This window comes from Rhipicephalus sanguineus, chromosome 1, assembly GCF_013339695.2.
Source record: "Rhipicephalus sanguineus isolate Rsan-2018 chromosome 1, BIME_Rsan_1.4, whole genome shotgun sequence".
Classification (NCBI taxonomy): Eukaryota; Metazoa; Arthropoda; class Arachnida; order Ixodida; family Ixodidae; genus Rhipicephalus; species Rhipicephalus sanguineus.
In genome coordinates this window covers 201947982-201968990 of record NC_051176.1, presented here as the reverse complement: position 1 = coordinate 201968990, position 21009 = coordinate 201947982, and the positions used below count along the sequence as shown (strand labels likewise).

General features: G+C 51.8%; 1 protein-coding gene across 1 annotated transcript in view; it reads left to right on the top strand.

Annotated features, from left to right (window-relative positions):
- LOC119405569 (uncharacterized) overlaps window positions 1-21009 on the top strand; it is a 91485-nt gene that overhangs the window by 43725 nt on the left and 26751 nt on the right. The gene's annotated exons all lie outside the window — the stretch shown is intronic.

Genomic DNA, 21009 nt, shown 5'->3' with positions numbered 1-21009 from the left:
GTGGAACTAGTTGTAGCAATAGTGCCACATGTCAACAGCCTTTAAAAGAACAGTCAAGGGACTCGATAAATATTTCCATATTATGAAAGGCTGAGCATTGAGATCAACACCCATTGTCATAGCTTAGTAGCTAGGTGCTGTGCTGCTGAGAACGAGGGTGCGGGTTCAAATTCCTGCCACGGTGGGTGCATTTTGTTGGAGGCAAAATGCAAAAGCATCTGTTTACTTAGATTTATGTGCATGTTAAAGATCCCCAGGCAGTTAATATTAATCCAGAGTTTCCCACTATGGCATGCCTCATAATGATGACATTGTGGTTTTGGTATGTAAAATATGATTCACTGACGTAGAAAAATGCACATGCCAGTCTATTGTCCCCTTTGTTCGAACAGCGTCGTTGTACCACACCTGCTTTGAAGAAGTGACTTTTTGATTGGTTTCCGTGTCCAGTGTTGTTGGTAATTCCTTGTTTTGTAGGGCCAATATCCAATAAATCTTGATTCACGTCAAAATCTGATTGCTCTAGTGTGTGCGTAGTCCAACTTGACCTTGCATGTTGTGGAGATAGGTTTGCACTAGGCTTACCTACGAGTGCGACCGTGTAGGGACGCGACGTTCTCCACTGCCGCAGCGAACAAAGACGCTACGGCCGGGTTCGTCGATTCTCCGGCACGGCGCAGAAACCACGCACGAGGCAGGGTAACAGCAACAACGGGTTTATTAACCCAAGATGCAGCACAGTACGACACTCACAGGCTTGCAGGCCGTAAGGGGAACTCCGCAAGACCGAACGAGTACGCTTGCCAGCGGCGCTAGGACTACCACACAAAGGGCAGCGGTCGAGCACACGAACGAGAAGCCGCCTGCTAGAGCAGCGCGTCAACCTCTCGTGCTAGCCTGAGAGCATCTGACGCGGGCAAGCCCGCGCCAGACAGAAGCGAGCTCAAGGGGGAAGGGGGTTGTCACTGGCGGCCAATGAGGAACGGCGTTGCACAGTGACGTAAGCTAGCTTGGCGGCGTGAGCATGTGAGCATGTCGAGGCATGCCCGGACGCGTGCCCGCGCGCCGGGAGGCTGACGCATGGCTTGCACCAGACAAAGAAGCCTGGCGCTGCCGTCGCGGTCGCCATACCGCCGATTAACGGCGGTTCCCGGCGCTCGAGCCGCGCGGGGCCAACACGCGCGCTAGCTGGGGAACGAGGCGCCAAAGGGAAGGGCGCGCTCGATTCCCACATTCCCCTCTCCTAAAGACCGAGGCCAGCCTGTGAAAGAGGCTGTCCGAGGCCAAGTGGCAAGGTCAGCTCAGCCGCAAGGGGGCTGGCCAACGGGGCAAAGTCCAACAGGGGGGTGTCGTCTTCCCAAAGGTACAAGTCCATAGGTCGTCCATGGCCACACAAAAGTTCCACCGAAAGTTCCACCACAAGGGGGAGCCCAGTGCCGTAAGAAGGTCCGCAGCCCAGGAGGAAAGTTCCACCGAAAGTTCCACCACAAGGGAGAGCCCACTGCCGTAAGAAGGTCCGCAGCCCAGGAGGAACGGGGAAGACTGCACAAGGGCGGGCAGCCAGCCCGCTTGAAGTTCGCCGGACTGGAGAGGTTGGCAGCCGGGAACGTACGAGGCGTGGCTGCCAGTTGCGTGCGGCAGCCAACCGCCGAAAGTCGCTGGGGCGGGGGGCCACACAGGGACAGCAGGCAGCCAGGAAACTGGAGCCGGAGCGACCACGCTCGGGACTGGGCCGAAGCTTCGGTGGGCGGACTAGCCGCCGAGGGCGGCTGCCGAAGCTGCCAGGTGGGTAAGGCAGGATGGAGGTGGCCGCAGGGCAGAAGGCAGCAGGCCACAGCTGGGACGACCAGGGAACAGCAGGCCACAGGCTCAGCGACAGGCTGGGCGGTCCAGTAGAGCCAGGCGCAGGGAGACGACAGGGCGACGCAGGAGTGGACAGAAATGTCCCCGGCAAAGCCGGCTTGCCAAAAAGGGTGCCTGCCTGACAGTGCTGCCCAACAAAGGGGCGCTTGCCAGGTTATGGCTTGGACAACACGTCAGAGGGTATTTTCGGCCAATAGGACCTTCTACCACTTCCCGACGTGTGCCGCCGCACCTTAGCGGTTATTCTCCATTCACTGTCATGGTATGGAATAAAGTCCAGCTACCTGTCAGTGGGAGAAAGGTTGCTTAAGTGCGTTTCCGCAGATTGTACCGATGGCGTGGCTTGGAGCCAGCCTTCTCACGGTTTTCCTGCGGTTCGGTGACCGCCTCCCCCCCTCCCAAGTCGTTGCTGCGGGCAACGAAAGGTTTGAGGTCGGAGACGTTAACTGGACCGCCGACTTGTCTCCCTTGGGAGTCAGCCAGCCTGTACACCAGAGGCGACACTTTGGTCTGCACTCGGTATGGGCCCAACCACTTGGCCGACAGGGAGGCAGAGATGCCTTTGGCAGCGTCACTCAAGACGTGATTGCGCCTGAGGACGAGATCGCCGACATCGTAGTGCACTTCCCGATACGACCGGTCGTATTGAGCCTTCTGTCCAGCTCGCGCTTTTGCCAGGTTGGAACGCGCCAGGTCGAGGGCTGCGTCCATCCGTGAGCGCAGTTCTGCCGCGTAGCCAGACGGGCCGGCTTTTGTGGCGGACGCCCCGCTACCGCCCCGCAGAACACGGTCCATGGGGTTAGGCAGCTCTCTCCCGAAGTTGAGGAAAGCGGGCGTGTACCCGGTTGAACGGTTCACCGTGGACCGCAAGGAGAAGCCTATCTCGTTAAGACAGGCATCCCAATCCCTGTGTTGCTGCGCGAAGGCTGTCAGCAAGGGCTTGAGGTTTCGGTTTATCCGCTCAGTCGGGTTGGCCTGTGGGTGATACGTGGTTGTTTTGCGGTGCTTAATGCCAAAGGCAGCACACGCATCCACAAACACCTTGGCCGTGAAGTAGGACGCATTGTCCGTGATCAACTCCGCCGGAAAGCCAAAGCGGGTAAAGACCTCGGTCAACTTGTCCCAGATTGCGCGTGCCGTTAGCTTCCGAAGGGGAAACAGTTCGACCCACTTCGTGAAGTGATCTGTGACAGCCAGGAGAAAAACATGGCCTCTCCGGCTTCTTGGGAAAGGTCCCATAATGTCACAGGCCGCGACTTGCCAGGGTTGTTGGCTGTCAATCGGCTGCATGAGCCCGGGAGGCTTGCCACCACGAGGCTTCACGCATTGGCACACGCGGCATGAGCGGGCGTAGTGAAGGGCATCGCGCTTCATGCCAGGCCAGGTAGCAGAGCGGCACAACTTTTGAAAAGTCTTAAGGCCACTCGCATGTCCGGCCAACCGCGAGTCGTGGAAATAGCCGAGGGTGGCTTTCCTTAGACTGCGGGGTATCACCACCTTGAAAGACTCCTGGGGAGCTTCTTCAGATGGGACATAGCGCAGGAGAACGCCATCAGCATCAAGCAGATACGAATCCAACGTGCCCGCAGCAATACCAGTCTGCGTCCGGCACTCGGCGCCGACAGCAATACCAGCTGTCCCTTTGCGCCCGGCGGCTTGACCGCCACGCTCCCCTTGGGAGCTCAGCTCTTTGAGCCCGTCAGCAATTTGCTGACAAAACGGATCGTCCTGTTGTGCCTTAAGTAGGTCCTCTCTGCTGAAGACGATACCGGCGGACGTTACAGGGTCTACCAGGTATGCGTCCTCACCCGAGGCGGTCGACTCGAAAGTCACTGCGCCGTCGGGGTTCGCGCCTTTCGACCCATTGGAGCCAGGGGCCCCTGAGTCTACTCTGTGCGAGTGCTCTTGGGAGTGGCGGACATAAGTGTCAGACGCCAGAACGGGGGCACGCGACAAGGCGTCGGCCACGACGTTCGAAGTCCCTTTCCGGTAGCGCACAACAAAGTTGTACCGCTGCAAGGTCAACGCCCAGCGCGCGAGGCGGCCCGAGGGCTCGCGCAAGCGCTTAAGCCAGGTGAGTGCCATGTGGTCCGTCTCCACCACGAATGACACGCCGTCGACGTAGCAGTCGAACTTCCGGAGAGCAAAGACTATAGCGAGACATTCCCGTTCAGTCACGCTGTAGTTGCGCTCGGCGGCGTTAAGTGACCGGCTCGCAAAGGCGACTGGCCGGAGGACGCCGTCGTGCTCCTGAAGCAGTACCGCTCCGAGACCCAGGTCGCTCGCGTCTGCTTGGACAACGAACTCCCTGTTGAGGTCGGGCAGCTTCAGGTCGGCTGTGGCCACTAGAGCTTGAGATAGAGCCTTGAAGGCTCGCTCTTGCTCTGGCCCCCAGCTCCATCGTGCCGACTTTTTCAACAGTGCGGTCAAGGGCGCTTGGAGGTCCGCGCAGTTTGGGATGAACTGCCGGTAGTAGTTCACCATGCCCAAAAAGCGCCTCAGGCCCTGAATGTTCGCCGGCGTAGGGTACTCCACAATGGCACGTACCTTCTCCTCGCACGGCAGAACGCGACCGCTCTCGATGGTAAAGCCCAACAGTGAAATGCGAGTCTCAGCTATTTGAGCTTTCTTCGGGTTCAAGGTCAACCCGGCGGCACGCAACCTCCCGAGGACATCCTCCAAGTGGTGAAGGTGTTCCTCGAACGTTCGAGAGAAGATGACGATGTCGTCGAGGTACGCCATGGCGTGTTGCCATTTAGCGTCCCCGAGAACGCGGTCTATCAGTCTCTGGAACGTAGCTGCAGCTCCAGAACAGCCAAACGGCATGCGGGTAAACTCGTACAAACCTCTGTGGGAGGTGAACGCAGTTTTCTCCGCGTCAGCCGGCTCCATCTGAACCTGCAGGTAACCGCGGCTAGCATCCAAGGTGCTGAAGTAGCAAGCACCGCCTAGCGCAGCCACGATCGAGTCAACGTTAGGCATAGGATAAGCATCCTTCCTCGTGACCTCGTTCAGCCGGCGGTAGTCCACACAGAGCCGGTGAGAGCCGTCTCTTTTGGGGACCATTACCACCGGTGAACCCCAGGGACTGTTCGAGCGTTGGACAACCCCGGTCTCAATCAGCTCATCCAATGCCTGGTCAATTGCTTTCCTCTTCGCCGCACTGACGGGGCGAGGATTGCATTTCCACGGTTGTGCGTCGCCTGTGTCAATCCGGTGCCTCACCAGAGAGGTGCAACCCGGGCGTTCCGTGAACATGTCACTGAAACGTGTCAACAGCGGCGACAGGCGTGCCTTCTCATGTGTCGACAAGCTGTCCGGCAAAGGCGGCAGCGAGCGATCCGAGCTGCTGCTTACCGGGGTGGTCATCGGCGCAGCCGAGACCTCGTCAACCACGGTAGCGCTATGCTCGAGAGAAAGCGGTAGGCACGGGCCGTTTTCCGCCGCGCCGGCCAAGGGGCCAGTCTTGGCGTCGGAGTGAGAGACGCGGGCCGAAGGGGCCACGCTTTGTCTCCTCTCCTCCTGCTCTCTCGTGGCGTCCGGCGACTTACGGGCAGCCGAGACCGCGGGAGGTGTAGCGAATGGCCGTAGGGCGCCGGAAGGGCCGTCCCTGTAGCCTCCGCTCGCGACGTCTATCACGATACCCGTGTGCGCGAGAAAGTCGCGACCAAGAATCACGGGCACGGAAAGACCCGGGAGATGCACGAAGCGCTGTCGGCGCGCGCGATTCTCCCAGCGCACAACCAACCGCGCAGCGCCGCACGAGGTGGCGGTACCGCTGGCGAGATGGAAGGCAGTGTCGCAAGCTCGAATGCGGACAGAGCGGTCGCGCAAATGAGCCATAACCTCTTCGCCGAACAGCGAGATCGAAGCCCCGCTATCCAGCAACGCCGCAAACTCTCGACCAGCGATCGTAAGGGCGATGAACGGCGCCGGCGTGGCTGGAAAGTCATGTCCAGCGCGACACGCCATCGGTGCCAGAGGTTGGGTTACACCCCCATGCTCTCGTACTGCTGTAGCCGCCGGCGAGGGGGAGCTCACCGACGGCTCACCCCGTTTCCCGACGGGCGAGCAGGCCCTTGCGTCGGGTGGGGCGCGTTGCATGATCGCGCGGTGTGGCCACGCTCATGACAACGGTAGCAGACGACGCCTTTTCCCCCATCAGTGAGGGATTTTGGCGACCCTTGAGAGCTAGGAGGCCTCCGTTCGCTAGCCGCAGGGGGGGCTCCGCGATCGGATCTCTTCTCGTGCGTTGGGGCACGGGGGTTCCGTTCTCGTTCGCCCTGCAGTGCAAAGGGGCACGCCCGGGCGTACGAGTACGGGTCGAGAGCGCGGTCCGAAACGTCCGGCGCGTCTCGTTGCTCTCTCACGGCCGAGGCCACCTCGTGATTAGGGGGATTACGGGGTGACGAGTCACCACCAGCCCACGCACAACGAGGCTCGAGAGAAGCGGACGGCGGCGGCGGCGGGCGATAGGCTCTCGCCGCCAGTATGTCGCCCTGAATACGCTTCGCATCGGATGCCAGCTCGTTTAGGTCACGATAACGGGCGCTCCGAAGGTAAGCGGCGAAGGTTGGATGAGCCTGACGTATGACTCGCTCCACCTTCTCGGCGTCTGATGCCGTAGGATCGGCAAGGAGGTAGAGCTCCTGCAAAGCCCGGACGTACTCGAGAAGAGATTCGTCGGGATGCTGTGTGCGAAGCTCTAGCTCGCGACGCATGCGGCGCTCGTAGTCGGGAGGAAGGAATTCGCTACGGAAGAGCGCCCTAAACTCCTCCATCGAACGAGCTTGGTGGCCGACAAGTCGGTACCACCGCGCCGCTTGGGCTGTCAGCGATACAGGCAATACACTACCGAGCATAACGCTGTCGCTCAGCCCCATCGCCCGCTGATAGCGGTGCAGCGCCTCGAGGTACTCTGTGGCACTCATGCGGTCCGAATAACCGCTGTACTCAGGCAGAGGTACCCTTAGGCTACTCGGTGCGCTTGGCTGAGGAGACTCGAGGCCTCCCTTTACCGCACAAGGCTGCGAGCGCGCCGCTTCCAACAGGACGTTTAGGAGCTGCGCCGCAGTTGCGTGCAGCGGCGATTGCTCCGACGCAGGCGCGGCCGTAACAGGGTCGCGCGCCTGTTCTCCGGCATGCACGTCAGACCGAAAAGGGCCAGTAAACGGCATGGGGGAGTGTAGGGTTGTTTCCGCTCCGACGGGCGCATGAGGCCTCACACGATAGGCAAGCGGATCGACCGCGGAGCACGGTGGCCCACGTCTGTCGAAAGTACCGCCAACGTGCATCTGAGGCATGCAAGCGTCGGGAAACGCGGCGACGTTGTCGGCCAAGCGAGCTGGCTCGCGCACGACATTGTCAACCCTTTGCGCTCGCGACCACGGCGGGTCAGGAAGCGCGTTCCCGCCAACACCTGAGTGCCCCCGGTAGGAAGGATCGGGTGTGGCGATTTGAGCTGTCAACCGTGCTGCTGACGGGGAAAGGCCAGCGAGCGGAGACTGCGCCGGGGACGGGCCCGTAAGCGCGTGAGCCTCGAACAGCTGATACAGCCCGTTACTGGCTTGGCTAGGACTGTGGTCCTCGTTCAAGCGGCTCACATCACTGTAGGGGGGCCCGAAAAAGGGATCTCTCCCGGTGAACGAAAGCAGAGGGTCGCCAAGAGGGCCGTAACCCGTGCTGTCGCAGCCGTCCGCCTCGAACGAGATCAAGTCCGTCGCCACAGGATCGAACAGGAACGAGCGCCTCGAGGGGGTCTGCTCTGAAGCCATGCCGAAACCAAGTTGGGCGCCAGTTATGTGGAGATAGGTTTGCACTAGGCTTACCTACGAGTGCGACCGTGTAGGGACGCGACGTTCTCCACTGCCGCAGCGAACAAAGACGCTACGGCCGGGTTCGTCGATTCTCCGGCACGGCGCAGAAACCACGCACGAGGCAGGGTAACAGCAACAACGGGTTTATTAACCCAAGATGCAGCACAGTACGACACTCACAGGCTTGCAGGCCGTAAGGGGAACTCCGCAAGACCGAACGAGTACGCTTGCCAGCGGCGCTAGGACTACCACACAAAGGGCAGCGGTCGAGCACACGAACGAGAAGCCGCCTGCTAGAGCAGCGCGTCAACCTCTCGTGCTAGCCTGAGAGCATCTGACGCGGGCAAGCCCGCGCCAGACAGAAGCGAGCTCAAGGGGGAAGGGGGTTGTCACTGGCGGCCAATGAGGAACGGCGTTGCACAGTGACGTAAGCTAGCTTGGCGGCGTGAGCATGTGAGCATGTCGAGGCATGCCCGGACGCGTGCCCGCGCGCCGGGAGGCTGACGCATGGCTTGCACCAGACAAAGAAGCCTGGCGCTGCCGTCGCGGTCGCCATACCGCCGATTAACGGCGGTTCCCGGCGCTCGAGCTATGGTGGCTAGAGGGGGAGGTGTGAGCAACGGCACGCCGGAGACGAAGCAATTTTTCATGACGATGCGACGGCGCGGGAGGCATCTCGGTGCCGACAGCAGCGCCGCCGCATGGGCGCGTCCTCGGGCGCGTCTGTCGGCTCCGAGATATCATCCGCGCGCTTGGTACGGACACGAGGCGCGTTTTCCGTTCACGACTTCTTACGGCGCACCATATAACCAAATAATTTTCGAGATTAGGCAAACATATCAATGAAGCTGGCCCAACAAGAGCTTTGGTAATTGCTTCGTACTGCTGAAGCTTTGTGTGGAGTGTAACGATTGGAAAACACTGCACCTCGGCATATGCAGTTGGAAAGGTACGCAGCGACGTTGGGGAACAAAGCTGGAACCGCATCTGGTGTTAGGGAAGGGCGACCACGGGGAATTTCCACTGTGTCACCGTTGATCACATGTGTGTAGCTGCGAAATATAAACCTCTTGTCGAAGTGAATTTCACAGACAACGCTGTTCTTCTCCAGCGGCTTATCAGCTCGTGGAATGGAACGTTCCCAACCCTGGCGGTCGACGTTCCGATCATCGGCGCACGATAACTGCGATGAGAGAAACCTTAATTTCTATCTTGTTTTCCTGTCCGAGACGTATCCCGTAGTGGATCCAGGGGCGAAACAATGTCTCTGTTGTCTCCGCAGTTTTGCCATCACGTAGCGTCAGCACATGAAAACAACAAACTCGCAGGTGAGCCGTCGGTGGAATGTAGCGGACGCTTTTCGGCTTTCTTGCGAGGCTCGGTCGATCACATAAAGTAACCAAGGCACGCATCCTCTGGTCCGGTGACGGCGACGGATAATCTATCGACGGAACGACACAACTTCACGACAGAAAATGTTGTGCGCTGACGAGATCGGCTGCAACACCGGCGTTCGCCGCACAATTATCTTTTTCGCTCGCGAGAAAACGCGACATGCGTTTGTCGCTCGCGAACAATGCGGCATACGTTTATCGGTCTCGAAAAACGTGACATGCTTTTCTCGCTCGCACAAACCGCGACATACGTACGTTTCTCGGTCGCGAAAAACGCAACATGCGTTTCTCGCTTTAGTAGACAGCGTGCCATAGACGCGTTCGCTGACTAGGAAATTCCGGTTTCCCGCGAAGCGCCGGTGGCTACGGCAACGCATTTGGCCATCAGACACCAATACGCACAAACAAAAGCCGAGCAGGCGAAGCAACAGGTGACATAACACGCACTTTGCCGGAGAGAATCCACGAGACCACTTCGCCAGACCTCGCTCTAGGCATCTCGGAGACGACGAGCGCGCCACCTGTCGGCGTCATGAAAATGTGCTTCACCGGCTTGCACGGCGCAGCCCGGCCGATGCTGACACCTCCCCCTCTAGCCACCATACTCGAGCCGCGCGGGGCCAACACGCGCGCTAGCTGGGGAACGAGGCGCCAAAGGGAAGGGCGCGCTCGATTCCCACAATGTATCACATTACTGTAGTTTATATGGTTAGTTATTTCCATCTGCATTGTTGTTGTGTTCTCAGCGGTTATTGTGGGAATGGTTCTTGTGCAGAATTCTACTCCTTGTCAGGCAGGCCATTGCTGGAATAACGTTTCCTTTCCTGCAGAAAAAGGACCGCAGAAACATACTGAAGCAGGCAAACGAAAGTCGTGTAGTGTCTTGATCTGAGCAATAATTACTATCATCCGTTGCATTCACAACCACCCTCCATCGTGACCCAGCCTAGCTATTGCATTGTTCTGATGAGCACGAGCATGCTGGTTCAATTCCAGGCAACAGCTGCCGCATTCCAGTAATGGCGAGAGGCAAAAGCGGCCGTGAAGTATATAGTGAAGTTTGTGTGTAAAAGAATTACATGTGATCCAAATTTATCTGGAGTGCCCTACCATAGCATGCTTCATAATGATACGAGGCAGGCCATAGCTAAAAAGTAATGGGCGCTGTTGCATTGTGCCCCCATTGAAATGCAACTGCCCTTGTCGATAATCAAACCGTGTCATCGAGCTTAGCAGCACCACACATTGTCACTAACCTACCAACACGGATGCTGTCATGATGCCACCATGGTTATTGACGCATGAGCATTCTTTGGCAAGTTTCCCAGGAAAATCAAAGCAAAACTGTGTCTGTAGCATAATGTAACATGTTTCCTAATGGAATACACTGGACTCCACAGAAATTGCATGGGAAGCTCATATTTTGGGGGAGGGCCAAGATTTGGTGTTGGGCCAATAGGAAAATTTAGGGGTAGATTAACAGGAAATTTGGGTGGGCCAGTTAAAAATTTTGGAGGTGTAACAACTAGAAAATTGGGTGGTCGGACAAAATTGGGGGCTAGATCCTTGGGTGCCATGCCAGTGCTTACACATACTTACACAACTCCTGTAGAGGTTCTGCATAATTCTTTTATCAAGATATGCATGCCAAATTTGCATCAGATAACATGCATGCCACAACATTTATGTCATTATGGATACTGAACTTTGAAAACTAAGGACTTCAGTTTTTGTGCATCAATTTTTATGGTTCTTTCTGCGTTCATTTCAACATTCAATACTACAAACTGCTACAGAAGGCAGTCATAAAAATGTTACGGGCCCCTATAAGATGAGACTTCACAGCAATGTGAATTACACCTGAAAAGGTGGTTTTGTAGCAATGCCACCCTCACTACTGTGAAACCACCATTTCAGGCAGGTAAAGCTCAGGAATGTACGCGTATTTGGCCGGTTTGAATACCTCAGAAGTTGGTGTACTAAGATTTGAGCCAGGGTGAATATTGAATACAGTAAAAGCTCTTTAGTTCATCATCATCATCATCATCATCAGCCTGTCTACGCCCACTGCAGGGCAAAGGCCTCTCCCATGTTCCGCCAATCAACCCGGTCCTGTGCTTTCTGCTGCCACGTTATACCTACAAACTTCTTAATCTCATCTACCCACCTAATTTTCTGTCTTCCCCTCACGCGTTTGCCTTCTCTTGGAATCCAGTCAGTTACTCTTAATGACCACCGGTTATCCTGCCGACGTGCTACGTGCCCGGCCCATATCCATTTCTTCTTCTTAATTTCAACTATGATATCCTTAACCCCCGTTTGTTCCCTGACCCACTCTGCTCTCTTCCTGTCTCTTAAGGTTACACCTATCATTTTCCTTTCCATCGCTCGCTGCGTCGTCCTCAATTTAAGTTGAACCCTCTTTGTAAGTCTCCAGGTTTCTGCTCCGTAGGTAAGTACCGGTAAGATGCAGCTGTTATATACCTTCCTCTTGAGAGATAGTGGTAGACTACCATTCATGATTTGAGAATGCTTGCCGAATGAGCCCCATCCCATCCTTATTCTTCTAGTTATTTCACTCTCATGGTTCGGCTCCGCGGTTACTACCTGTCCTAAGTAGACGTACTCCTTTACAACTTCCAGCGTCTCGCCACCTATCGCAAAGCGCTGTTCTCTACCAAGATTGTTCCACATTACTTTAGTTTTATGCATATTAATTTTCAGACCTACTCTTCTACTTTCCGTATCCAGTTCAGTAATCATGAGCTGTAATTCGTCTCCCGCGTTACTCATCAATGCAATGTCATCAGCGAATCGCAGGTTACTGAGATACTCTCCATTAACTCTTATCCCTAATTCTTCCCAATCTAGGGCCCTGAAAACCTCCTGTAAACACGCGGTGAATAGCATTGGAGAGATCGTGTCTCCCTGTCGTACGCCCTTCTTTATTGGGATTCTGCCGCTTTCTTTATGAAGGACTATAGTGGCTGTGGATGCGCTGTAGATTTCTTCCATTATGTTTATATAGGCTTCGTCGATGCCCTGATTTCGCAGTGCTTGCATGACTGCTGATGTCTCCACCGAATCAAATGCCTTCTCGTAATCTATGAAGGCTATGTATAGGGGTTGGTTGTATTCCGCGCATTTCTCTATCACCTGATTGATAGTATGAATATGGTCTATTGTTGAGAAGCCTGTACGAAATCCTGCCTGGTCCCTTGGTTGATTAAACTCTAATGTCGTATTAATTCTGTTAGCAATTACTTTTGTGAATAGCTTGTAGACAACGGACAGTAAGCTGATGGGCCTGTAATTTTTCAGGTCCTTGACGTCCCCTTTCTTATGGATCAAGATGATGTTGGCATTCTTCCAAGATTCTGGTATCTTCCCTGTCGAGAGACACTTCGTATACAGGGTGGCCAGTTTCTCTAACATAATCTCTCCACCGTCTTTCAACAGGTCTGATGTTACCTGATCCTCACCAGCGGCTTTGCCTCTTTGCATTCCCTTTAGGGCTTTCTTTACTTCTCCTGTTAATACTGGTGGGATGTCAGATTCCTCTGGGATAATACTGCTTCTTACGTTATCATCCTGACTGTCTCGGCTGCTGTACAGATCTCTGTAGTACTCTTCCGCTACCTCAACTATTCTATCCATATTGGTTGTGACCTTGCCATCTTTGTCCCTTAATGCATACATCTGATTTTTGCCTATGCACAGTTTTGTCTTCGTAGCTTTGAGGCTTCTTCTATTCTTTAGAGCATGCTCAATTCTCTCCATATTATACTTTCTTATGTCGGCTACTTTACGCCTATTGATCAACTTCGAAAGCTCCGCCAGCTCTATTTTGTCTGTTGCATTTGAGGCTTTCATAGCTTGACGTTTCTTAATGAGGTTTTTCGTCTCTTGGGATAGCTTACCAGTGTCCTGTCTAACGACTGTACCCCCGACTTCCACTGCACACTCCTTAATGATACTAGTCAGATTATCATTCATTGCGTCAACGCTAAGGTCGGTTTCCTCGGTTAAAGCCGCGTACCTATTCTGAAGTGAAACTCTGAATTCCTGTACTTTCCCTCGCAGAGCTAGTTCATTGATCGGCTTCTTGCGTATCAGTTTCTGCCGTTCCTTCCTCACGTCTAGTTGAATTCTAGATCTTACCATTCTATGGTCACTGCATCGGATCTTGTTAACTACTTCCACATCCTGTATAATGCCCGGGTGGTCGCACATTATGAAGTCTATTTCATTTTTAGTTTCGCCATTAGGGCTCCTCCACGTCCACTTACGAGTAGTCCGTTTTCTGTAGAAGGTATTCAAGATCCGTAAATTATTGCGTTCTGCGAACTCTACTAGTAACTCCCCTCTGGCATTTCTAGAGCCGATGCCATATTCCCCAACTGCATGATCTCCAGCCTGCTTCTTGCCTACTTTTGCATTAAAGTCGCCCATCAGTACAGTATACTGTGTCTTTACCTTACTCATTGCTGATTCTACGTCTTCGTAGAAGCGTTCAACCAGTTGATCATCATGGCTGGATGTAGGCGCGTAGGCCTGTATCACCTTCATCCTGTACCTCTTATTAAACTTAATCACGATACATAACACCCTCTCATTAATGCTATAGTATTCCTCTATATTGCCAGCTATATTTTTATGAATAAGGAACCCCACTCCTAGTTCTCTTCTGTCAGCTAAGCCACGATAGCATAGGACGTGTCCGTTCTTCAGCACTGTATAAGCCTCCTGTGGCCTCCTCACCTCACTGAGCCCTATTACATCCCATTTAACACCCTCTAATTCCTCGAATAGTACAGCTAGACTCGCCTCACTAGATAAAGTTCTAGCGTTATATGTAGCCAAGTTGAGATTCCAATGGCGGCCTGTCCGGACCCAGAGATTCTTAGCACCCTCTGCTGCGTCGCAGGTCTGACCGCCGCCTTGGTCAGTTGCTTCGCAGCCGCTGGGGACTGAGGGCCGAGGGTTAATTGGTGTATTCATGTGGGAGGTAGTGGCCAAGTACTACACCAGGGTGGCCAATCCTGCTCTGGTGAGGGAGTGCATTGCTGGCTGTGGTCGCCAGTGAGGCTGCACCCCAGGCCTTTTACACAATTCCATCATCACGCGGATTTTTTTTTTAATCCGGTTGGGAATTGTCCGGCACCGGGATTCGAACCACGGACCTCTTGCATGCGAAGCTGATGCTCTACCCACTACGCCATCGCTGCAAAACTCAGCTGGCCTGTCAGACGTGCTTTTTTCTAAAAATGAAATATATAGACTGTGATCCCGTTTATAAAGGCGTTTACAAAGAGTACGAAAACGACAGAATTCTTTCTTCAAATGAGTTCATGGAGAACATTTATACTTCCTGTGTGCACGATCTTTATGTTTCAGTGCACTTATAAGTTCTGATGAGAACCAGGAGGGATATTTACAATGATTAGGTGTATACTGGGGAATGAACTTGCGCATGCTGGTCAAGATAAGTTCCGTAAACTGATCGACTTGATCATCGACATTGGGTTTGTCAGTTACCAGTGACCAATCTGTGGTGGACAAGTCATAGTAGTACAAGCCAATGTAGTCACCTCGCTTGAAGGCAAATCTGGGCGTTTTGTCGATTTTTCTGGGAAAGCTTGGTTTTTCTGGTGAAATACAGAGTGTTAGTTTGTGTTTGAGAATTACTATTATAATAATAATAGTAATTAAAATATTATTATTAATAATAAAATCTTGACCTTAGTGGAGCATGGGTCACTGCCCCGCTATAAAAGGCCTCCTATGTTTTACTTTTGTCATGATGCAGAACAAGAAGTATGCAACTTGCAAAAAAACTAATTATATATTTGAAATCAGAATAGAAATATCTACAAATGGTTCAAGTTTCATTGCTCAAGGATGAATATTAAAAAACAAAAAAAGGGTCTTCGACCCACATCTCCCCTTAAGCTAGTACCAGCATATGCCGTGAACATGATTCCTACAGTGCCCTTTCTATTCCTGGGAAGTTGCCCATATCTACAGCATCAAAACGCACATATACCATAGCTTAGGTCTTTGTGAATGATGTTAGAAGGTGAAGCAGTCTATGAGGCGAACATGTGGCATCATGCAATGCGAAGGCAATGAAATATCACACAACAACGTTCACTGGACTAGTTCTCCAAACAACGGCCATTGACAAGGACCCACACGATCTAGGCATCGCAGTGAAAACAAACAAGTTATTGCAGCAAGTAGCTGCAAAGCGGGGTAAAGACAAGGTGCACAGACCACAATAATAAGTTTTGATGAGCAGCACTTTTGGTAAGAACGCTGCAACAATTTTGGTGGCAAAATCTCATATACAGCAAAACCTCATTAATTCGAGCTCGGTTATTTCGAAATCCCGCTTAATTCAAAGATTCATGAGGTCCCATATTTTGCAATGTAAATATGAGTGGATAAATTGAAGCGACGGTAAGCACCAGCTTGGTTGATTCAAAAACTTTGGGTGCAATGTGCCAATTCCCGATCCCGATTTCACCGCAAATCCGAAGAAATGACAGCCTTTAGGGGCCACAAGGCAATGCAGTGTAGCGATACTAATGAGTGTCAGGTAAAGCGGTCTCGTTGTCAGCTGGAATGCGCGCCTGCGGAAAAGAAGACGTGCTTCACCGCAACACAGCAGTGGCGCGCGAGCAGCATGTTGCATAGGGGAGCGCGGATTTGGTTAGAAAAGTAAAGGTGTGCAAATATTCAAACTTTCGAATATTTTTCAAATAGTGTTTGCTATTCGATTCACACCGAAATTTTACTATTTGATGTATTCGAACTTCCGGAAAATAAATACAGTAAACTCTCAGTAAATGGAAATCTGTTAAACGGAACTGCTGCTTAAACGGAACAACTGCATCTAACACGATTGGTTTCATACTTGGATTCCGCACCCCTATTCATCTCTCAGTAAACGGAACTCCTGTTAAACGGAACACATTTTCCTGGTCCCTTCAGGTTCCATTTACTGAGAGTCTACTGTATAACGATTTATAATTACGGAAAATAAATATAACGACGATAAATCGGCATGCAGCGTGCTTGGTCTTTCATTTCGGGGTGCCGACATGCGAAACTGCTAGCCGCTTCCACCGATGCTCCGAGCGGTCGCTGCGCGACGAGCTTGCCGGGGGTGCGCTGCCGATGCGTAAAATGCCCATCCACGGTTCTGAGGAGCCAGCACACGATGCAGTTCGTTGCTTGTGACGAAACACACTGCGGCTTCTTCGCTTTCGCATGTCCGCTAGCGCGATGTTCTTGCCCGCAAAGTTCGGATTCGTCTCGTACACCGGCACTGTGAGCGGAGTTAGGCCTAGCCACGACTCCGAGCAGTAAGCTCGGTTGCGATGTGCATGGCCGCGGTACCCGATGTTTCAAAGTGCATCATGCTCGATTGCGAGTACGAAGAGTCGTCCTGCGATGGTCTTTGTCACGATGTGCAAAATGCTGATAAGCAGAACAGTTTGTCCGAGACGCATGTCTGCAGTGCGCGCGACGAGCGCGGCACACTATCGTAATCTGATGCTGCCGCTTTTAGCTGCCAAACTAAAATGTAATTATATTCAAAATGATCGTCGACCTGTGAACACAGAACGAATGCGAACGCGTCACTAGGTAGTGCGATTTTAGACAGCCATGACCTTGCGACATGCAAGCAGCAGACGATGCTATCCAGGAGCGAGGATTGGACCAATGGCGAGGCGTGCTGGAGTAACATGGCAGACGCAGCCAATGGAAGGCCTCGAAACGAACTTCAAATATTTACTTGCCTGCCATTCAGGATCACGGAGCCTGAAAACAAAACCTAGGTTTTTTTTTACCCTACCCATATAATACAGCATGGCTTTTATACATTGGAGCTGCAGGGGACTCCTACATAACCTAAGCGACATAAAGGACATACTAGCCACGGTTTCACCAGTAGCCTTGTGTTTACCAGAAACGAACTTAGGTCGTAAACACAGAAAGATCTTGAAAAACCACAATGTATTCCGACACGACCGAGAGCAGGCAAGTAGGCTCTCAGGGGGTGTTGCTATTATAGTTAAGAGTGGAGTTCCAGCGCGGGAACATAAGCTTAAAACCAAAATAGAAGCCATGGCTGCCATCATACACGCATTTAAAACGATTACAATGTGCAGTGTACTTTTGGGGTAGTCAAAAAACTGACACTAAAGGCCAAATAATTGAGGATTTTATATTACGCAGTAACTACTAAGCAGTAACTACCGTCTACTAAACATATGAAAACCAGCATACTGTTCTTCTAGCTCAATAATAATGAGCTGCATATACTTATCCTTTTCTTCGCCTTCCGTTTTTATGGATTTCAAATGGGATGTCCTGAATGACCCATACGGAAGGGATCATCTACCCATATTAATCAACCTCAGAACCTCACCTGAAGTCATCCAACGAAAACCACGACGTTGGAAGCTACATTTAGCCGTCTGGGCCCTCTGCCAAGAAAAAGCTAGCCTAGAAAATATACATAGCGTCAGACAACCTCAACATAGATGAACTAAAGGAATTGCATCACGAACTGTATCATTACAGCTGCGCGCCTATCCATCCCTCAGACATCTGGACTGGTAAAACAAAATCCCAAAACATGGTACACATACGAATGCAGAGAAGCAAAAAAGAAGCAAAACAAAGCCTGGGGAACATTCCGCAGGTACTCAACACCGGAAAACTTTGTAACTTTTAAAAAAAAGCCAGAGCGAAAGCCAGATACATCCGCCGCAGCGCTGAAAATTCTTCGTGGCAAAAGTACGTCTCTTCCATAAACAGCACCACCACACCAAAAGAAATGTGGGAACGGATCCAAAAGATAGACGGCAGTTTCTCTCCATTCACTGTACCCTTGCTCACAACCCCTGGCGTAGAGACAAGTATTGAAGAACAGGCAAATATTCTGGATGATTTTTTTGTGCTGTTTCCAGCTCGTCACATTACGCACAATCATTTCTGAAACACAAACATAAAGCCGAAAAACAGACTTCCAACAAGCGGCAATACAAACGAACTCTACAACTGTGAAGTTACTCCTGAAGAAATCCACTCAGTATTGGCTACAGGTAAGTAGACTGCACCCGGACCTGATGAGATACACTATGAAACGCTAGGCCATCTCTTCGAACCCGCCACAGGAACACCTCTGACATTCTTTAAACGGCTAGTGACACAAAAATTTTGGCCTCGCGTTGTTTTTTTTTTTATTTTCTTTTTTTTTTTTTGCTGCAATGTGTTGCTGAGGGCCTGCTACTCATAACACGGCGCATCGTTTGCTGCAGCGCGCGACAGATAATTAATTACAGGCTCATCATAACCGGCCAGTGTCAGTTTCGGTTTCAAAACGACAAGCCTCCTGGTGCAACTATCACCACCTAGCGGGTGCAGCATTCGATCACGTCAGCACACAGAGCTGTGACGCACTTCCGCGCGTTTCGCGAGCAGCCGCCGAGAGGTAGGCTGCTGGAGCGAACGCGGCAAGAAAATATGGCGGCTATGACGTCATCATAACTTGTTGCAGCATGGTCACGTGAGGGAAGTAGGGGGTCCCAAGGGTCCCCTTTGAGGTTGTCAGCAGCGCGAGGACGTCGATCGCTCATGCAAACTTCAAAATTCATTTAAAATAACTTCCAAGCAGTGCTGGGCAGTATCGAAGATACATGTATCTTAGATACTCTTTGGGTATCTTGTATCTGTATCGCGATACGTCTCGCAAAACGAGTATCTGTATCTGTATTTCCGATACATTAAAAATGTATCCTGTATCTTGAGATACAAGATACTGCTATAGAAACGCCACCGTGCGAAACAATAAACGTTGGCTGAACTCCGCTTTTCATGGTGATACTGCTGCCACTATGTCACCTGGATAAAACTAACGACAGTGACATTCTTTCATCTTTCTGCCAGAGTACTCCAGCGAGCACAGGCGATTAGATATACGCATCGCTATTCGTGGAGCATACTCACGTGATGGCACTCGAGCCACCTCGACAAGAACAGGCGCGCATCCCGGCCGCCGCGGCTGCATTTTCCATGGAGGTGAAAATGTGTCAGGCCCTGAAGTGTATCATGACATATCAAATGGCAGAGAACGACACGGACATGTAGTACAAAACAGTAACTCTATTACATTGAAGCCTCCCTCCAGCAAAATAGCTGCACCGATCAGAAGCTGCAGTAACAGTAACATAATTGCACCAAATCAAGTTTCGGGACTGAGGCCGTAGCGTCACGTAAATAATGAACTGTTGAATGCAATTCCACCTCGACTACAACCGAGCTCGAGCTAAGCACTCACACAGGGTGCAAATTCACACAGGTAGAGTTCGAAGGCGAACTGCACACAAACACAGCACACCAGGCAGAGGGCCTGGCCCGTTTAACTCATTTGCTCCGTCGCGCGGTAGAAAACACCGCAGGACAGCGAATGCAAAAACTTACTTTGGCGTGGGTTGACACCGGCGTGAAGCGCGCATGGCCTTGTTATTTGTTAATTGTTATTTGTTAACCCTTGTTAATTCAGAAAATCGGATAATTCGGATGTGTTCCCTCATCCCGACCAGCATATGCGTTGTTTAATAACGTCAAACTCGTTAATTCGGTCACATTTGGCCGCAACCCAGTTAATTCGGACGATTGTCTGAGTGTGCCAAGCGTGAAGCGCCGTAAATGTGCAACGCAAAAGAGTGAAAATGGCGTTCGCAGACAACCGAAATGAGGCGGTGCTGTCCGCATCACTATCTTCGTCAGTTCGTGACCACAGTTTTGTCCACATGCGGATCTGGCACTGAGAAGCTTCATTCTAACTTGATGTAGTGCGCGTGCAATGTCGCAAAGCTCAAGCATGGCGGAAACTGTTGAAGATGAAGAGCTGTCAGCTGCGGTCAGCATGCTGACGTAAAACATCGCTTGCTACATCGCGATGGATGAACTATCAGTTGCCGGCCATTTTGCCTGTGACAGAACTATTGTCTCATGCCCGTGTTGGTGGTGGTGGTGGCGGCAGTGGTGGTACTTAATAAGGGAGGGGTGCAGAGCACGTTTCGGGCTAATTAAACACGGAAGTCTGGCACCGTGGTCGCATTGTGAACGAAGTCGCAGGATGACAAAAATTGTGGCTTTTAAACCGTTCTTATGAAAATAAGTACAGGATTTACGCATTCATCAAGAAAACGAAAGTTTATTGATGTAACAGACATTTGTTCATTGTTTTCTTAATACTTCAGATAATTCGGCATTCGGCTAATTCGTACATTTTTTGCTGGTCCTGTGAAATCCGAATTAACAAGGTTTTACTGTATAATAATATTTGACCACCGGATAACCGGTGTTCATTAAGGGTAACTGACTGGATTCCAAGAGATGGCAAACGCGTGAGGGGGAGACAGAAAATTAGGTGGGTAGATGAGATTAAGAAGTTTGTAGGTATAACGTGGCAGCAGAAAGCACAGGACGGGGTTGGTTGGCGGAACATGGGAGAGGCCTTTGCCCTGCAATGGGCGTAGACAGGCTGATGATGAAATGATGATGATGAAATATTTGATTGAATATTTGCGACTGTCAAATATTCACACGAGGCCATAGGTCGGCAAATCACTCATGAGTCGACTCAATCAAACTCAGATCAAGCCGTGAGTCTGAGTCTGAGTGAGTCCGGGTGTGTAATATTTTGGTGAGTTTTGAGTCCAAGTGAGTCCGTCTGAAGAAAATTTTGGTGAGCCTGAATCCGAGTGAGCCCTAAGTGCAAAATATATTTCTTGAGCGAGTCTGAGTGAGCTTCACATTTTTTGCCGACCCACCATCCTATCTATTCAACTGCCTATCAGCTTTATGTCGGCTCACGATTATACTTACGTCTACTCACACGTACTTCAACGCAG